We start from the raw sequence: 15377 nt of genomic DNA on the forward strand, positions 1-15377 counted from the left end.
CTTCCGGCATTCTCCAAAAAAAATCTGTTCTCTGGCTGTCTCTCTGGTTTTCCCCCTTTCTGAAAACAACGAAGGTTTAAACCAAGCAAACTAACTGACCTTGCCCTGACTGATTTTTTTTCTCGTAGGCTCTCACCTGAATAATTCTCTGCCGCCTTCCCATCAGTGGCTGTACCAACAGCCACCAGAGGTATTGATCAAGGACTGAGCCACTTTTGGGCCAGCACAGACACTCGGGGAAAAAAAAAAAAAATTATAGTGTCCTCTAAAGGAAAATCTATCTAAGTACAAGAAAATAAGGAGAGAGGGCTAAAAGCATAGGTATTAAATGTAATACAATCTGGTTTTATAGAAAGCCCTTTGTAGGTAATTCCAAGTTGCCTTACACGAATTTAGAAATGATTAAAGGTAGTATCTCCTTGAAAGTGCTATTCCATTTAGGGGTGGTTATTCTTTTCTTTTTTTTTTTTAATTTGTGGTATTAACCTAAAAGGCCCATTCACAAGTCCCGTTGTACTTGGGGAACAGAAGTGCAGAACAAAAGGGTCCCACAACGGAGCTGTAAGAGAAGACACACCAGACAGATACCGATAGCCAGGGGAGAACGAGACCCATGGTCCATCTGATCTGCAGCATCCTTTGAACATCAATGCCAACCTTGCCGGCAGCTGAGGGACCTGGACCTCTCCCTCACGCACTGAGGAATAACCTCCGCTGCTGAAGGAGATAAAACAAGAGATGGCACGGCGATGTGAAGATGACAAGATTGGCACCAGTCCTATCAGCTTGCCTGCTTCTATTCTTCCCTGAAAACATACCTGAGAAGAGATACTGGTCTAGATGGACCTTGATTTCACCCTGTTACAGCCTTTAGAGGTGAAGCTGGTGCAAGAAGCTCCCATAACCGCCCTCTCCCCTTTCCCTGCTGCCTCTGCCCCCCCCTCCATCAAGTTGCATGAGCCTCTCTAGATTTGGGGTCACGCTAGTGAAAACGCTCAGGCGTGAAGGATAAAACCCAGCCCTTATGCAGAGGCTCCAAAAAACCCTCAGCCGCTGCCCAGTTTCCCTCGCGGGGCACACAGCATAACCCCTGCAAGCGGCGGGGTGACTTACCCTGGGCACGGCCACGGGGAAGGGGCTGCCCGGTGATGCTGAACACGAACTGACCCAGGCTGCCTAAAAGTGGGGGGTGCACTGGGGCAGGGGTGAGAAATAGGAAAACTCTCCTAATGGAGGGGCAGCGGCAAACATTTTACGTTTTGCTGGTGGTAGGTACTTGGTTTTGTGCTTTTTTTTAAAAAAAAAAAAAAATCAGCTCTAGAGGTAATGTACCTCGGAAATGAGAACGTGATCGGTGAACTATTAAATATTGCCTTTCCATAATTCTGTGTGTGTTTATCTCTGATGCCTGCAGTTTTTCTCCTCTCTGTTCTCTTCCTGAAAGCACAATAGTGGCTTTCACGTTTTTATTACACAGTGCATCTGTTGCCACTTCTGTTCAAATCTCCCAAACAAATGCATTTTACCCTAGATCACCAGCACTAGGAAAAATAAAAAAAAAAATAAATAAAAAAAAGGAGGTATCATCTGGGTGGCTGTTACCTACCCGTGCCCTTTGCTCGTCGCTTGATGCGGGGCCGGTACCTCCGATGCTCTCCCTGACATCACTCGCGCTGCGGGGACCCGGGGGTGCCCGGAGGAGCGATCCCATGGGTGCAGATAAGGAGCTGGGTTCGTTCCCTGATAATTTCCCCGTGCAAAGCGTTGCGGCGTGCGACTGGCAGGACGCCTGGGTGGGAAACGAACGGCCACATCTCTGCCCACCGCCTCCCACCCGGATGGGCTCCCGCTTGGCCAGCCCTCCCGCCGGAGCCCAGCCACGCTCTGCCCTGGATTTGAAAGGAAAAGGAGAATTTCACCGCAAGCTGCCGCCTGGGAAATCTGGGAGGGGACGTTAGGGTGGGCGCCCCTCCGTCCAGTCAGCCCTGAAATTAATTAAGACACGCTCGTCCCGTGGAGCGGGATGCGGCGTGTCAGTCGCCTGCCAGCTCCTTCCAGCGAAGCACGCAGGAGCGAGAGGAGGAGGGCCCTGAGAAAAGCACGGTTGTGATACCGGCAAAAACGCGCCCCTTTTGTTTTACCGTCTTTTTCCTCACGCCGGACCAAATCCAGCAGGACTGCTGTCTCGGGCAGCTGCCCAGCTTTGCCGTATTCGAGGACTTCTGCTCCTGCTCCTCCGCGCCCATCGTGTCTCCCGGGGCCAATGCTCACGCACAGCAGTACAACGCACCACCGGCTCCTGCCCCAGGTGGGGAAAGGGACGCGGAGGTGACATCCAGCTGCTGAGGCTCCAAGAGGTGGAGGTGAATGCCATGCCCGGGGCAAGCCGCAGACAGCAAGCAAGATGAGACCCTCTGGTTTTTTTCCCTTTTATGTCTCAGACACCACTAATTTCCGTGGCTAGGAGAGGGAAACGTTACCCGATTGCCGGTGCCTGCCCTTCTAGTCTCCCTTCTCACCCATTGCAATGCCATGGGTCGGTGTTTCCCGTGCAACCAGAAGTGGGTGGCCACTACGGGCAAAACCATCTTCTTGATGAGATTCTGCAACGCTGGATCTGATTCTTGCTGCTCCTCTGGCTCTGTTATAATTTTAAAAAAGTAATAATAGCATTTAGGATTTACACAGCACTTCCAATTTTCAGTGCAAAGTATTAATGAGTGAACGACCCACCTGCCTCTTCCTCGAGGTGGCAACAAGCAGATGAACATCCCCATGCCCGGGTGGAGATGGTTGATCTGACCCACGGCACCAAGCCTTTTCCGTTCCACAAGTGCCCGACGCAGCACCGACACAAAACCAGTGACAGCTTCTCTCTGCAAGGCTGTTTATTTTTCCATTTATTTACAGCCCTGGTTTAAGTACGAGAGGCTGTCCTGGCCTGAGGAATTTACAGCCTAAGCTCAGATGAAGTATGGTTGATGAAGTGTAACTGGGATGGGCTGATAATGAGCACAATACAAGGAAAATACTCTTCCCCCTGCATTTGAAATTAAGGTCTTGCAAGAAGGCATTTACTTTCTCTGAAACAAAAACAGAAAGATGAGGTTTTTTCACCTGTTTGGGTTTTAATTTAAAAAAAAAAAAAAAAAAGGAGGAAAAAAGAAAACTTCCACACTGTGGCTGCTGTTTCTGAGGACCAAAACCCTGCCTCCTCCACATCATCTGTGGCCCCAACGCCATGCAGCTGAGTGCAGCCCACCAGAGGATGTGACCCAGCCTTCACATGGGCAACTCCACGGTTGTCTACACCATCCTCTTAAAACTTCTCACACTGCTTCTGCTCCGCCAGCAAACAGGATCAGCGAGACCACTTCTTTAGACAGAAAACGGGAGTGTGCTGAGTCAGTTGGGTTTCCTCTACATGTGTTGAGGTCCTCCTCCTTCCTTCAGCTGCCCTTGATTTGACAGCTGATGGCACTGCAAACCCTTGCTGTCTTCTCTCCATGGTTCTTTCATACGAGCAACAACAGCCTGGAGCTCCTGTCTCTCGTGCTTGGAGTTGGACTATCTTCTTCTTCAGCAGTTGGCTTTCCAAGGTTAGGTGAGCCCCACCGGCATCAGAATTAGGGTTGTCTTCCTCCTGTGTGACAGGTGACCAGCGGCATCTCCCTCTGCATTATCCAGAGCTATCTTTTGGAAATGAGACCCGTATGATCTGCCACACCAGAGTACGCCTCATTTTGTAACGTCCAAACGCAAGGTTAGTCAGCTCTTCAGGTGGCAGAAACGTTGATAGACCTCAATGTCTTCTCTAGCCCGAGATCCACTGTGGATACTGGAGTCACATCAGTCACAGCACAAAAAATGATGCGTGCAGACAGTTATCAGATCTGGTCTCCTCGTCTCGGAGCAGGAAGCACTATTTATTATACCTTTTTGCTGTTTCTAAACACAATCAACTATTTCTTGGCATTTCATCAAAGATAAATAGCCTGATCCCGCTTCCATCAACGTGGAAGGAAAAAATCCCCTTGGCTTCTGCTGCTGCAGCATGAAAGCTCCCCGGATATGACCATTTTAAATGTCTTCCCACCTTTCCCCCCCCTGCCCCGTCCCTTCTCTGCCAGGAGACAGGGCTTCAAGTATGGGTTCCTTTCTGGGGTTAACCCTCCGTCCCATCCTCCGGAGGATCATCTCTCGAACCGGTTGCGTGACACCGCCTTGACCGCAAAGGAGGAAGGAGTTGCTGCATCTAGCAGCACGGCCCTGAAATATTTAGAGCTTCGTGTGCTAAATCCAGAGCCGCGGAAGCAACGGGAGACAGGCTAATGGCACGGATGATGCCTTCTGAGCGGCATCGTCACCGCAGCCGAGGCGGAAAAGCCACGGCGCGAGGGTGCCAGGGACGGTGCTGCCGTGGGGGAGAGGTTTGCTGCAGAAGCAGCAGAGGAGCAACACGCACGGTGGCTTCCCTCGCCCCGCTTGTTCAGTGGCTCAATAGAGGGTTTCGGTTTCAAGGGCCATTAATCTGGCATCTTTCATCAACTCCAAAATGAAGCCAAACCAAAAAAAAAAAACAAACCCAAACCAAACAAACCAGGAGAGTGCGGTGTTGGTGGGGTTCTTTTCCCTTTTAAAATTTGTAAGTGTGTGTGTTTAGCGCTCATGAAAATGTCAAATCCAAAGCAGAGGGAACTAGTACATCATCTGTCAAAACTGCAGCTGGGTTTAGCAGCTCAGCATGACATTATAACGGAGCAACACGGAAAGGGAGGGGAAAAAAAAAACCAAAAACCCAAACCCACACCACAAACCTCGAGAAGTGTACAGCCCAGCACGAAAAGGAGAAGATGAAGGCCCGCCTGCCGTATCAGAGGTCATTAGGAATAAAACTGACACATAAAACTGAGGGTAAAATGCACGGTAGGTTTGCAGGAAGGGCCATGTTGTCTTAAAGGCTATTTCTGTCACTGCCTTATGCTACAGCTATCCTCCTGCTGCAGGACACGGAACGGCGCACACGTGTCGCCATCTCTCTCAGGTCTGTGCCTTCCTCTACCCTTCCTCTGAATAACCAAGATTAGTATCGCTGTGGTTTCCTCCCGCGGACCTCAGAGAGCCCCCAGAGCCCTGTTTTCCCCATCTTCAGGGAAAGGGGAAAAAAGCAAATTACTTGACCCACGGTCACGCTGCGGATCCCAAAATCACGATGCTCCACCAGCCCTTCAGTGCTTGATGCTGAGCTTCCAGCAGACCCGCATTTCTCTCCCTTTTCTCTTCTGGGTCGCCCAGAAGCCTTGCTCGAGCCCATCCCCAGCAGCCTTCTCAGTTGGCTGCACTCCTGGGACCTCCACATCTCTCCATGACCTTACCGCTTCTCTGAATTTGCTTCCTCTCAACGGTTCCAAGCGCTCTGGGAGAGCGGGACCTCGTATTTTTAGCACTTGTGCCGCGAAGTGCTAAGCAAATTCCCAGTGACATATTATCAATAGTCAGCGCTATTAAAAATTTCTCCAAACTCCGGAGAAAGCCAGCCAAGTACTGAGCAAAAAAGCAGTCGATTTTGAGTCACTCCAGTCCCCGTTCCTCTAGCGTTTTAAGAGATGCTTACATGGAGATGCACACAGGGGATGGTGACAGGCATCTGGGCGTCCTCCCGGGGCTCAGGGAATATTTTGCCCCGGCAGCGAGCAAAGCCGTGGGCTGGCGTGGCTGGAGGGGCAGCAAGCCTTGTGGTCCACCACAGGTTGTTAGAACCTGCTTTAGGTAGAGATAAGGCAAAGAGCCCTTTGCTCCGCAGGGATGGAGATGGGGCTGGAGGAACTATTTGCTATAAATCTGCTATAATTAGAGGCAGGTGCCCTCAGGGCTGCCGCAGCGGCGAAGGGGAAAGCGGGGTGCGAGAGCTGGGTCTTCCCTCCAACAGCCGTCCTCCGTCTGGCATCCGGGGGTCTTGCTTGGCCAAGTAAGGGTGAACGGCTCTCTGGTGCTGGCTCAGTGCTGTCATTTAGAAAGAATTAAGTAGTGTAATCGTATCTTCTGAAGCAGGTAATGCTGCCTGATTATGAGTAAGGGAGGGGGAATTAGAAGCCAAGGCAAAGACAGAGCTGTTTAATGGACCCATTAGAGGGCATTAGCTGATAATGACAGGACATTGCTGGCATTTTAAAGAGAGGCAGCGCGCACAGGCATAGCCCGAGCTACAGGCATGGGGTATGCGTGGGGCTCTCCATCTGTCACGCTGTCTCTGACCAGCTGAAGTGCTTCTCTGGTCTCCCAGGGAGCGACTCGTACGTGGTCTCTCGTGCCATGCTGGGTGCTAAGGAGGTACGAGGGGTCAGCGGCTGGAGGGTGGCAAGGTGACTGCCCCCAGGGTACATTTTTGGCTCGTGGAGCGGTGCAGAAGCAGCTGCATCGCACCCATCTTGCGGTGGGCACGGGATCCCCGATGCTGCAACCACAAGACTTCTGTACCACGGGTCATTGCTGCGTTCTCCTCGCTGGCCCTTTGGGTGACCTGTGCCACCGCTCCCCCAGGACCCATCCTCTTGCCTCTGACACCTTGCTGTAGCGCTGAGAAATATCGGTGACTCTGGGAACGTCACCCAAACCGCTCTCTGCTTCCCCAGCTGATTCATCACCCACCACCTCTGACACCCGGGATTCAACATCGCTCACCGGGGCTGGGGCAAGAGGAAGGCACGGGGCCAGCAACACTGCGGGGAACACCGGCGTTGTGCTTCCCTCCCATTCGGTCTGGTCAAAGAGCATCAGCTTCCCCAATCGATGAGGCAGATGCACTGAAAAACAAATAAATAAATATAAGCCAAACCACAGCTCTACAAATAGGACCCAGCTGGGTGGGGAGGATGATATTTAAAGACTCCAGAGAAATGGAGACACGGGCAAATTGGATGCATACAGGGCAGGGAGGGTGGCAAAAGAAGCCCAGATAAAGTTTCTCGTGCATCTAGTGTTCCTGTCCTGGTTTCTGACAAGAGGAAATTCCCCCCCTCCGTGTGTGCTCCCCAGCAGCTCTGCACATGGGCGCAGGCCAGTGCTGATCAAAAGCCAGCCGAGCACACCACGGAGCTCAATGCCGCCCGAAAAAGAGCCTGGCTCGGCCCTGGGGCAAGGGTAAGCAACCCCAGCCAGCCCTGCTTGCTGGGGAATGGCAAGAATGGGATGGATGGATAATTCAGGGTGGAAAACCTCCCTCTGCATCCCAAGGCAGCCACGGCTCCAGCTAATCACTCAGGAGATGCTTCCCCAGTGCGGGATGCAGTTATCCCTCCCGGGGACCAGAGAGGGACCTCGCCCCAGCAGCAGCCTGGATGATTGATATAACCTGTTCGGGGATGCGCTTCTTTCTTGCTTTCTCCCTTTCTTCTTTTCCTTCTCTGTCTTCCCTTCCACATCCCCCGCCCCTGCTTTTTCCCCACTGGGTCTTTTCAGTTGGTAATTACAGCTGAAGTGGACAATCTGTCTTTTTATTTTTAGGCTGGATGCACTGCCAACAGCCACCACCGCCGGGCTGCCGAAAGGAGGCATCAGCGATGGCTGCATGGGGAGGGGGAACGCTGTGGGGTACCTGTCTCCTCGCACGGGGCAGATATACCCCTCTGGCGTAGGTGGGAGAGCAGGTTCGGGGTGGGTGCCCATGCAGATGGTTTCTGAGCATCCCTTCACCCACACCCTGCAGATTTTGGGGGGCCAGCTGTGCTGGGACAGCACCTACATCCAGGTTTGGCAGGACAGGCAAAGTTTTGGGATATTTAATCATCAAAATCCAGCCGTGGCTGCTAGCTGAGCTCAGAGCGTGACCTGTCTTGTTTCGCGTGTGCTGTCCTTCAGCATCCATCCACCTCGGGATGCTGTTGAGACAGGGCAGGGTACAGCCCCCAGCGCAGTCCTCACCCTAGGCATCCCGCAGGCTTTCCTCCTTGGCTTTGGGTTAGTCGACTCCTGTCTCCCAGCTCATTTTTCTCCCTCTTGCCCCATCCCTTCTGCACATCTGAGCAGTTTTGCTAACAAACTCTCGCGCCTCGATTGATGGGAGCAAGGGGGGACATGCTGCTGCACACAGGGCACGGGTGGGAAAGGAGGGTCCGAGAGCAGGTGGGCATCAGCACCTACTCAGTCTGCAGGCATCTGGCTAGACGGCGCTGTCTGCGATAGCCCTGCCTACATGTGCCAGCAAAGATAAATCCTTGATTCAAAGGGAAGCAGCGAGAGCGAGAAAAAGGAAGAAGAAAACAATTAGAGCGACTTACGATTTAAGGGAAGAAATTCAAAGTCTCTCTGTCCCTCCCTCCTGGGCAGCTGGAGAGTTTTATCCTCTTCCAGCTCTGCGACACACACAAACCCCAAAGCTCCTGTTGTTTCTGGAGGTGGAGGTTTGAAGGGGGCAGGGAGAGGAGCAGCCTGCTCCTCCAGCTCTCCCCTCTGCAGATGGCCATCACCCGAGAGATGCAAGGCAGACATCTCAATTAACCCACACTCAGCTGATCACATTGATTAATCAGGCTTTTAATTTCGCTTTGGCAAAGCTGCCCCAAGGTTGGGGTTAAATCCCTGCCCCAACGCAGCTGGGATGTCCAGCAGTCCCCTGGGTGTGACACCAGAGACAGCGGCCACAACTGGGGAGTGGAAAGATAGGGGAGGGGAGACAGAGGAGAGCAAACTTCACCCTCAAGAAGTATTTCAGTTGCTTTTTTTTGAAAAAGATAAAAATAAAACCAAAACCAAGGAGGCAACCAGTGGAAGAGGGTCAAAGGCAGCTGTGTGGGCTGCAATGCCATGGTCCTCCATAACGCCCCGACTGCACCACAGACACCAGAACAAAGGTGGTGGGAGCAGAATGTCAGGTCTGAGCAAGCCAAAGCACCACACACATGGGCTTGGCGTGGCCGATACATCACCCAGCCTCCGCAGAAGCCGAAGGCACCCTTGCAGCCCAGCGCGCGGGGCTGCAGCCAGGCTGCAACTCAGCAGAAATGCTGGACCATGACCCGCTCTGCTTGGAGATCAGGAGAGCAACCCAAGGTGGCTTCATCCAGCACCCAGGGCCAGGATCTGAGATGAACACAAACACCTTTCTCGCCACATCTCAGACCTGGAGTGACCTCATGTCTTAGGTTTTTTTTTTCCTCCTTTCCCCCTCTGCAGATGGTTTCATTAACATGAAGAAGCCCCCCCCCCAAAAAAAAAAGACAAGGAAAACAGGAAGGAGCCTTAACACAAGGCAGGTGCAGAGTCAGAGCAAAGAACTTGTGAAGTACAAGATGGGCTATTTCGTACAGCAAACACTCATTAGTAAAAGATATTGTTGCCTGCAGGGAGACAGTTTCTGGGTGATTGAAAGTAGAACCGTTTGGAACAAATTCAATAAAACCCGGCGTGCCTTTTGCTTTTAAATATGCTGTTTTCTCTAAGCTGGCGTTTTTCGTGGAAGTGCATTGATTGAGGGCAGGAGTTCGCCAGGGAGGTTTCCGAGGTGAGACGCCGGGCACGGTGGTCACCTCGAGCCAGGGGCAGGTGGTGACCCACAGCCTGACCCATCTCATGCGAGGGCAGATGTCTCAACGCAGTCTTCTTCAACAAACACCTGAAGGGCTTTGGTTGTGCTGCAGCGTGAAACATAGCCTCGAAACCTGGTGTCAGAACCTCAGGAAATTCCTGCAAAGCCTATTTTTGGGATTTGGTCTGAAGCTGAGGGCGAGCCTGGTTTTAATTGCTTTGATTCTCCATGTCTTTCACCTGATGCCATGATGTCAGGCAGAAGATTCTCAGTGGATTCTCTCTTTATTTTAATTTCTAAGAGCCTTCAGGACAGATTTAATTGCTGGAGTATGGACCGGACCAGCCCCTTCCAGTTATGACTACAAGTGAATAAAAGTGCTGGAGCCCCTGTTTTAATTAAAAGACGTGATAACTGTTCCCACCTAGCATGCAATAGCAACAACAGCACATTATTAGGGGAAGTAATATCAATCTAATCCAATCTGTGTAGTTATTAGGCCTAGCTAACTACTGGTATTGATTTGATTACTAATATCACTGCCGCAATAAGAAATCAACCACGGCGCGTAGTTTTGCATCATTCATCACGCTGTTCATTCGTTCGGCTTCGGATCAGCTGAATGTTTTTCCCCGTTGCTCAAAATCCACATACACGTTTCCTCTCTCGGGTTTTACCTCCTTTTCCTTCATCTTTACCTCTTCCTCACTACGTCCTCTGTTCCTCCCCTCTCTCGGGTTGCCCCCTCGCCCTCTATAAAACAACTTCATGCAAGATCAAAGCCAACGCACACATTTCCCTTACTCTGAATTCAGCCAAAGAAGCTTCCAGCAGTTATGAGTCAGCAACGCAAGACAGAGCTGCTGGTCACTGCGAGAAACTGCCAGGAATTTGGGGAGGATGAATCACCCTCAAAGATGGCTGAGAAGAGAAACCGAGAGAAAACCTCTTGTCCTTTCCCTTTGTCGTTCAGCTCGTTTTTTGTCCCAGGCTCGAGCAAGGAGCACAACACGGGAATTTTCTTGCACGGGAAGAAGCCGAACGAGCTCAGTGCTGTCCTCATGTGCTGCAATGCACAAAGCTCGGCTTTGGCTCCTGATGTTCTCAGGGAGTTAAACTTAACTCTGGGTTAACTGCCGTTGCCTTGCAAAGCTGTCTATCACCTCTCGTACCTCTCAGCCTCTTCCTTGTTCACTCAAGAAAATAACAGCTCACGCCGCTCCCAGGCTCTGAAAAAGCCCACATAATTGGTACGCTCTCTGCAAAGTACATCTCAACCAACAGCGTGGCTATTTGGAGCGCAAAGGGTGGCCTCGTCTTTTCAGAAGGGTCATGGGTTGACAACCTCGTTTATTTTCCTCTGTGTTTGTCCAAGAAAAAAAAACCCCATCATCCCCGCTCCTCAAAGTCAAGTCTGGTGGCACCAGTTTAGGGCACGTCTGGAGGAAAAGGACAGGTTTCCATCCCACAGCTGCACAAAAGCCTCAGCACCAGCCTTGACCTTCTGCTGATTAACCAGCTCTCAAGCTTTGCTTTCCTATTTTTTTTTTTTTTCCCCCCACATCTAGGTAGGATGAAGGATTTTGACACCAAACTGCAGAGATGTGGGAAACGTGGAGTCTGTTCCAGTGATCCTGCGCATTCTCAGCCAACTCCCTGTTCACGTTTGAGCAGAAAATCGCCATGTCATCAATTTAGCGTAGGCAGCATCTTGAGGACCAAAAAAACCAGTTTATTTTGCTGTTTTGCTTCTGGACTTTGCAGTCTTGGTTGGGTCCTGCTACTGGCTATCATTAGCATCTCTCTCTCACACAACAGATAAATAGCAATACTAAGAGTCATACACACTTATAAATAAATATAAAAGGAGCATCAGTTCAGCCATGAATACAAAGCTTAAGGATACTGCATCTCATTCCCGCTCGCTGCCTCAGGCGCCACGAACTGACGATCAAAATTCACCAAGCGCCAAAAATATTAGTTTAATACTTGTGTGCGCTCGGCTTCTTCTTGTGCTGGGATGACAAACAGCCTCGCGAAGGCATTGCCAGAGGCACTAACACTTCCATTCTCTCTCTCACTGACTCTGGCACACAGAGGGATCTTTTCAGACCGATAAATGCTTTCATTTTTGTCTTCGCTGAAAGGACTTCCTCTATGGGGTGATGTTTTGCTAGAGGAAATGATTTAAGAGCAGAGATATGGTTGTGATTCAATATCGTGCTCAGGAATTCCTTGTAAAGTCGAGGGAGAGACAAATTCTGACATTACAGGATTACCTGAGCCTCGTTTGAATTTCTCAGAGTCTTCCTGGAGTGAGAACCGGGCAACAGACCTACAAAGACCGCGACGCCTTCTCATCTTGTGTCTGGCAGCTTCTGCTCCCAGGTGGAACAGCAGCGACATGGTCTTTCTCGTGTGTTACATCCTGACCCGCATGAGAACAGGCAAAAGAAAGAGAAGAAAAGGAAAAAAAGGCGAGCAAGCTTTCCCAAACCCTCTGTTAGGCTTGGCTTAAACAGTTCAGAGCAGTCACAGTGTCGTCAGCGCTGGTTCCTCAGATCCTTCCCTACTTGGGATGCATCAACCATCCACTAAGAGTTGGCAAGTTAATCCAGTAAGAAAAAAAAGACCAGCTGCGAGGAACAGATTCACAGATTTTTCTCTTTGCTTTCCCTCCTCGTGGCCTTTTTGCTGCTGAAAGGCAGGGTGCCCTGGGCTGATGTACACCAGAAACCTGGACAAACCACAAACGGCTGTCAGAAACCCCCTACAGACACAGATCTGCTCACCCCGGCGAGCTCAAGCGCAGCGGTGCGATTGAGTTACCTTCTTGCATTACAAGGGGACGGGTTCAAACCCCGCTCCTGTGCCGTGGGGGCATCCCAGTTACCCCCCCCCAGCTAACACACATCAGCCCAACCTCGAGTCTCAGGTAGCAGCTCCCTCCTGCTGATAAAATACTTATTTCTGGCCTCAGGCGAAGATGTTTTGGACGCGCTTCTCAACGCGCCGTGGAGAAGAACAATGCCTTGCCATAGCCCACCTTGGCAGAGGAGAGAGACAGCAAAGTCCTGCTTTCGCTCCAGCGCTACGCTGAATCACCAAGCTTTGTATTTGCCTGTCAATATCCCAGTCGGATTCTGCTTCTATATATTTAATTTGAGATGAGTACTGCAGGACCTCTTTTGTTAGCTGGATACCTCATGCACATTGTTATTATTTCTTTCATATAAATCAATAAAGACTTAGGAACAACAACCACCAATAATAACAGCACATCTCTCTGTGTCTTTGTGCTGCAACTCGCTGAACAACTCCGAAAGGCAGCAGACAACAGTCCAAACAAAAGATTATTAAAAAAAAAAAAAAAAGTAGTGGTTTCCAAATTCAACCTGGTCTACTAACCTGTTGCCTTTGGAAAAAGTTTCCAGCCGCTTAAAACTGAGGCACCATCTCAGCGCGTAAGAAGTCAGCAGCAGAGGCTCAGGAAGGGCAGAAATGCTCAGCAGGTAAGGCACCAGACAGAGTTCCTCTAATTTAGTGTCCCAGTCCTCTTGCCTACGAAATACAGGCAAAAACACCGCGAGGAATCTGAGCGCACCACTTTGAACGCCACAGGCACATCACTGCTACTGAAGCGCCTTCCTGGGCACTAAACAAAACTCAAGGAGACGCATCCCCCTGACGTTTTCTGTGCTGCTTTGACATGAGGAGAGGTGAGGAACCATTTCCCTGCCACCCACCTCCAGGAAACAGCCACGGGAACTGAAATCACCCAGAACCTCTGGAGTTCAGCTCCAGAGCATCACTTAAAAAGAACCCCAACCGCATACCTTCAAGGCAACACTTTCTCCTCTCCTTGTACCGCGCGAGATGCTCCTACAGCTCAAGCTGGGACTCCCATGGCCGGAGAAGCAGTCCTGGGTAGGGCAGGACCGGTGCAACCACAGGGTCGCTGCCGCCGCCGCAGGGGACCCCCATGGCTTTGACTTTGCTGGTGTCGCAGCCCTGGCAGGACAGAGCACAGCCCCTGGGGCAGGGCTTGGACAGCCGCGCTCCAGGCCAGCATCGCCTTCCAGAGAACTACGGCGGGCTGAGTGCTCCTTCGCAAAGAAAGCCCCCAAAACCCATCTCCTGGGGGAGCGCTCGCTCAGATGCAAACCCGCGCTTCACATTTACCGGCTTTCCAGCATCTGGGTTAAAGAAAATATCTAACATTCTAATACTATCGTTTTAAAGGTTAATGTATTCCCAGCCACAACTCCAAGCAGAGATTTCAGTCCAGGAACAATCATCTGGTGGCAGAAAAGTATTGAGTAGATGACCTAGGTCTTTCCATCTAATTTTTATGCATGTATGACTCCCTTTTTCATTTCTTTCCTTTTCCGGTTCACCCACCCAGAGTAATATAAAACTAAGGCTAAACACAGCTGGGGTTTTATCCACATCACAGCTATTACACACACAGCATCAGCACATACCGCAGCACCTATGCTCTTCCACTCTTTTTTCCTTCCCACATGAAGGATGGCTGCTGTTACCGCACACAGACCGAGATGCTTTCAGCATCCTTCCTGACTTCCCAGGCATTCCCACACGCAGCTTTCATAAACCAGAAGGCTGCTCCAAGCACTACAAGATAAGGAAATTCAAACATCAAAAAGAAGGAAAATGCTAGTGCCCCTGAATATATTAACAGCTGATGAAAAGACAGGCTCCTACCTACCCAAAACCTTCTCCTACGCTATGAAAGAAAAGGTGCAGAAAGCAAATACCAGCGTAGCCAGAAAGCCTTTAAGCTCTTGAAAAAAAAAAGGGGGGGGGGGAAGAAAAAAATTTAAGGGGTTTGTAAACACTAGCCTGAAATACAGCAGACCTGGAGTTCTTTCTGCAGAAGCCCAGCAGCAGAGCCACCAGCAGCCCCTCGCTGCTGCTCAGCGCCTCCCTTTTCACCCCACTGCACTCCCCGGCCATCGCTGGGAACACGCCTCACCTGCTCACCCGTCCCGGCTCGCCTCCACGCAGCCAACGAAGGCGGGAGACGGCGCTGACCCCCACGGCAGTCGCTCAGAGACCCTCGGAGACGGCCGGTGTTTAGGGCAGAGATGGATTTATTGAAGAGAGTGCTTTGGAGAAATGTTCGTACTTTTCTGCGTTAGAGGAAGAGGTTTCGTTAGCCCTGCAACGGCACTCCTGGGTGCGTGGAAATGTGCCGTACTTGTTTAACCCAGCAGTTTTTTAATGACGCGTACAGCAATGTTATTAGTCTTCATTTTTAATTTGAAGCCCAGGCTTTAGCTTTCTCTGCTGATGCTGACAAAAGGTGAAAGCGCTCCTAAATCTTACGCCCAGGCAAAACCAGGGTAAATCCTGCCCTCCCGAGGAGCACAGGGGGATGCGGGGAGGAGGGCTCGGACCACCCCAGAGAAGACGGTCCGAGAGGAAGCATCGAGCATCCTTGGGGGAGGGCGCGAGACCCTCCAAGGAGCTTCGCATCATAACAAATTTTAGCAAAACATTCTCCTCCTTTTCCTGCTCTGGTTTGCTAGCCTTGACCTCATCACAGCCCAGAAGAACCGGAGCTTGCGTGAGCATCCCGCCCGGGCAGAGCTGCATCGCACTGCAGCTCGGGAGATCTCCTGGCCTTTCAAATTCCAGTTCAGCGTGATCCAGGGATAAAAATCCACCCCTGTGCAAGACCCAACACAAGATATCAACAGGCTCCTTTGGAGGCTCCAACGCGCTCAACGCCGGCCTCGACCCAAGGCTGAGTTACAATAGGAAACGCAGGAGCAGGCAACGTTAACAAAACCGGAGCGAATTAAAGAGAAGAAAAGCACAGCTAAGGTGA

General features: G+C 51.0%; 1 long non-coding RNA gene across 1 annotated transcript; it reads right to left on the reverse strand.

The window, feature by feature from the left end:
* Positions 1-1852: 1852 nt before the first annotated feature.
* On the reverse strand, positions 1853-14705 carry LOC129208438 (uncharacterized). Its single transcript, XR_008577825.1, has 6 exons — positions 14520-14705; positions 14008-14158; positions 12932-13084; positions 6682-6803; positions 2734-3083; positions 1853-2641 (listed from the first exon to the last, which is right to left on the reverse strand). It is a non-coding gene; the product is annotated as an uncharacterized LOC129208438 (long non-coding RNA).
* Between the last annotated feature and the right edge of the window lie 672 nt (positions 14706-15377).

This window comes from Grus americana, chromosome 7, assembly GCF_028858705.1.
Source record: "Grus americana isolate bGruAme1 chromosome 7, bGruAme1.mat, whole genome shotgun sequence".
NCBI classification, from domain to species: Eukaryota; Metazoa; Chordata; class Aves; order Gruiformes; family Gruidae; genus Grus; species Grus americana.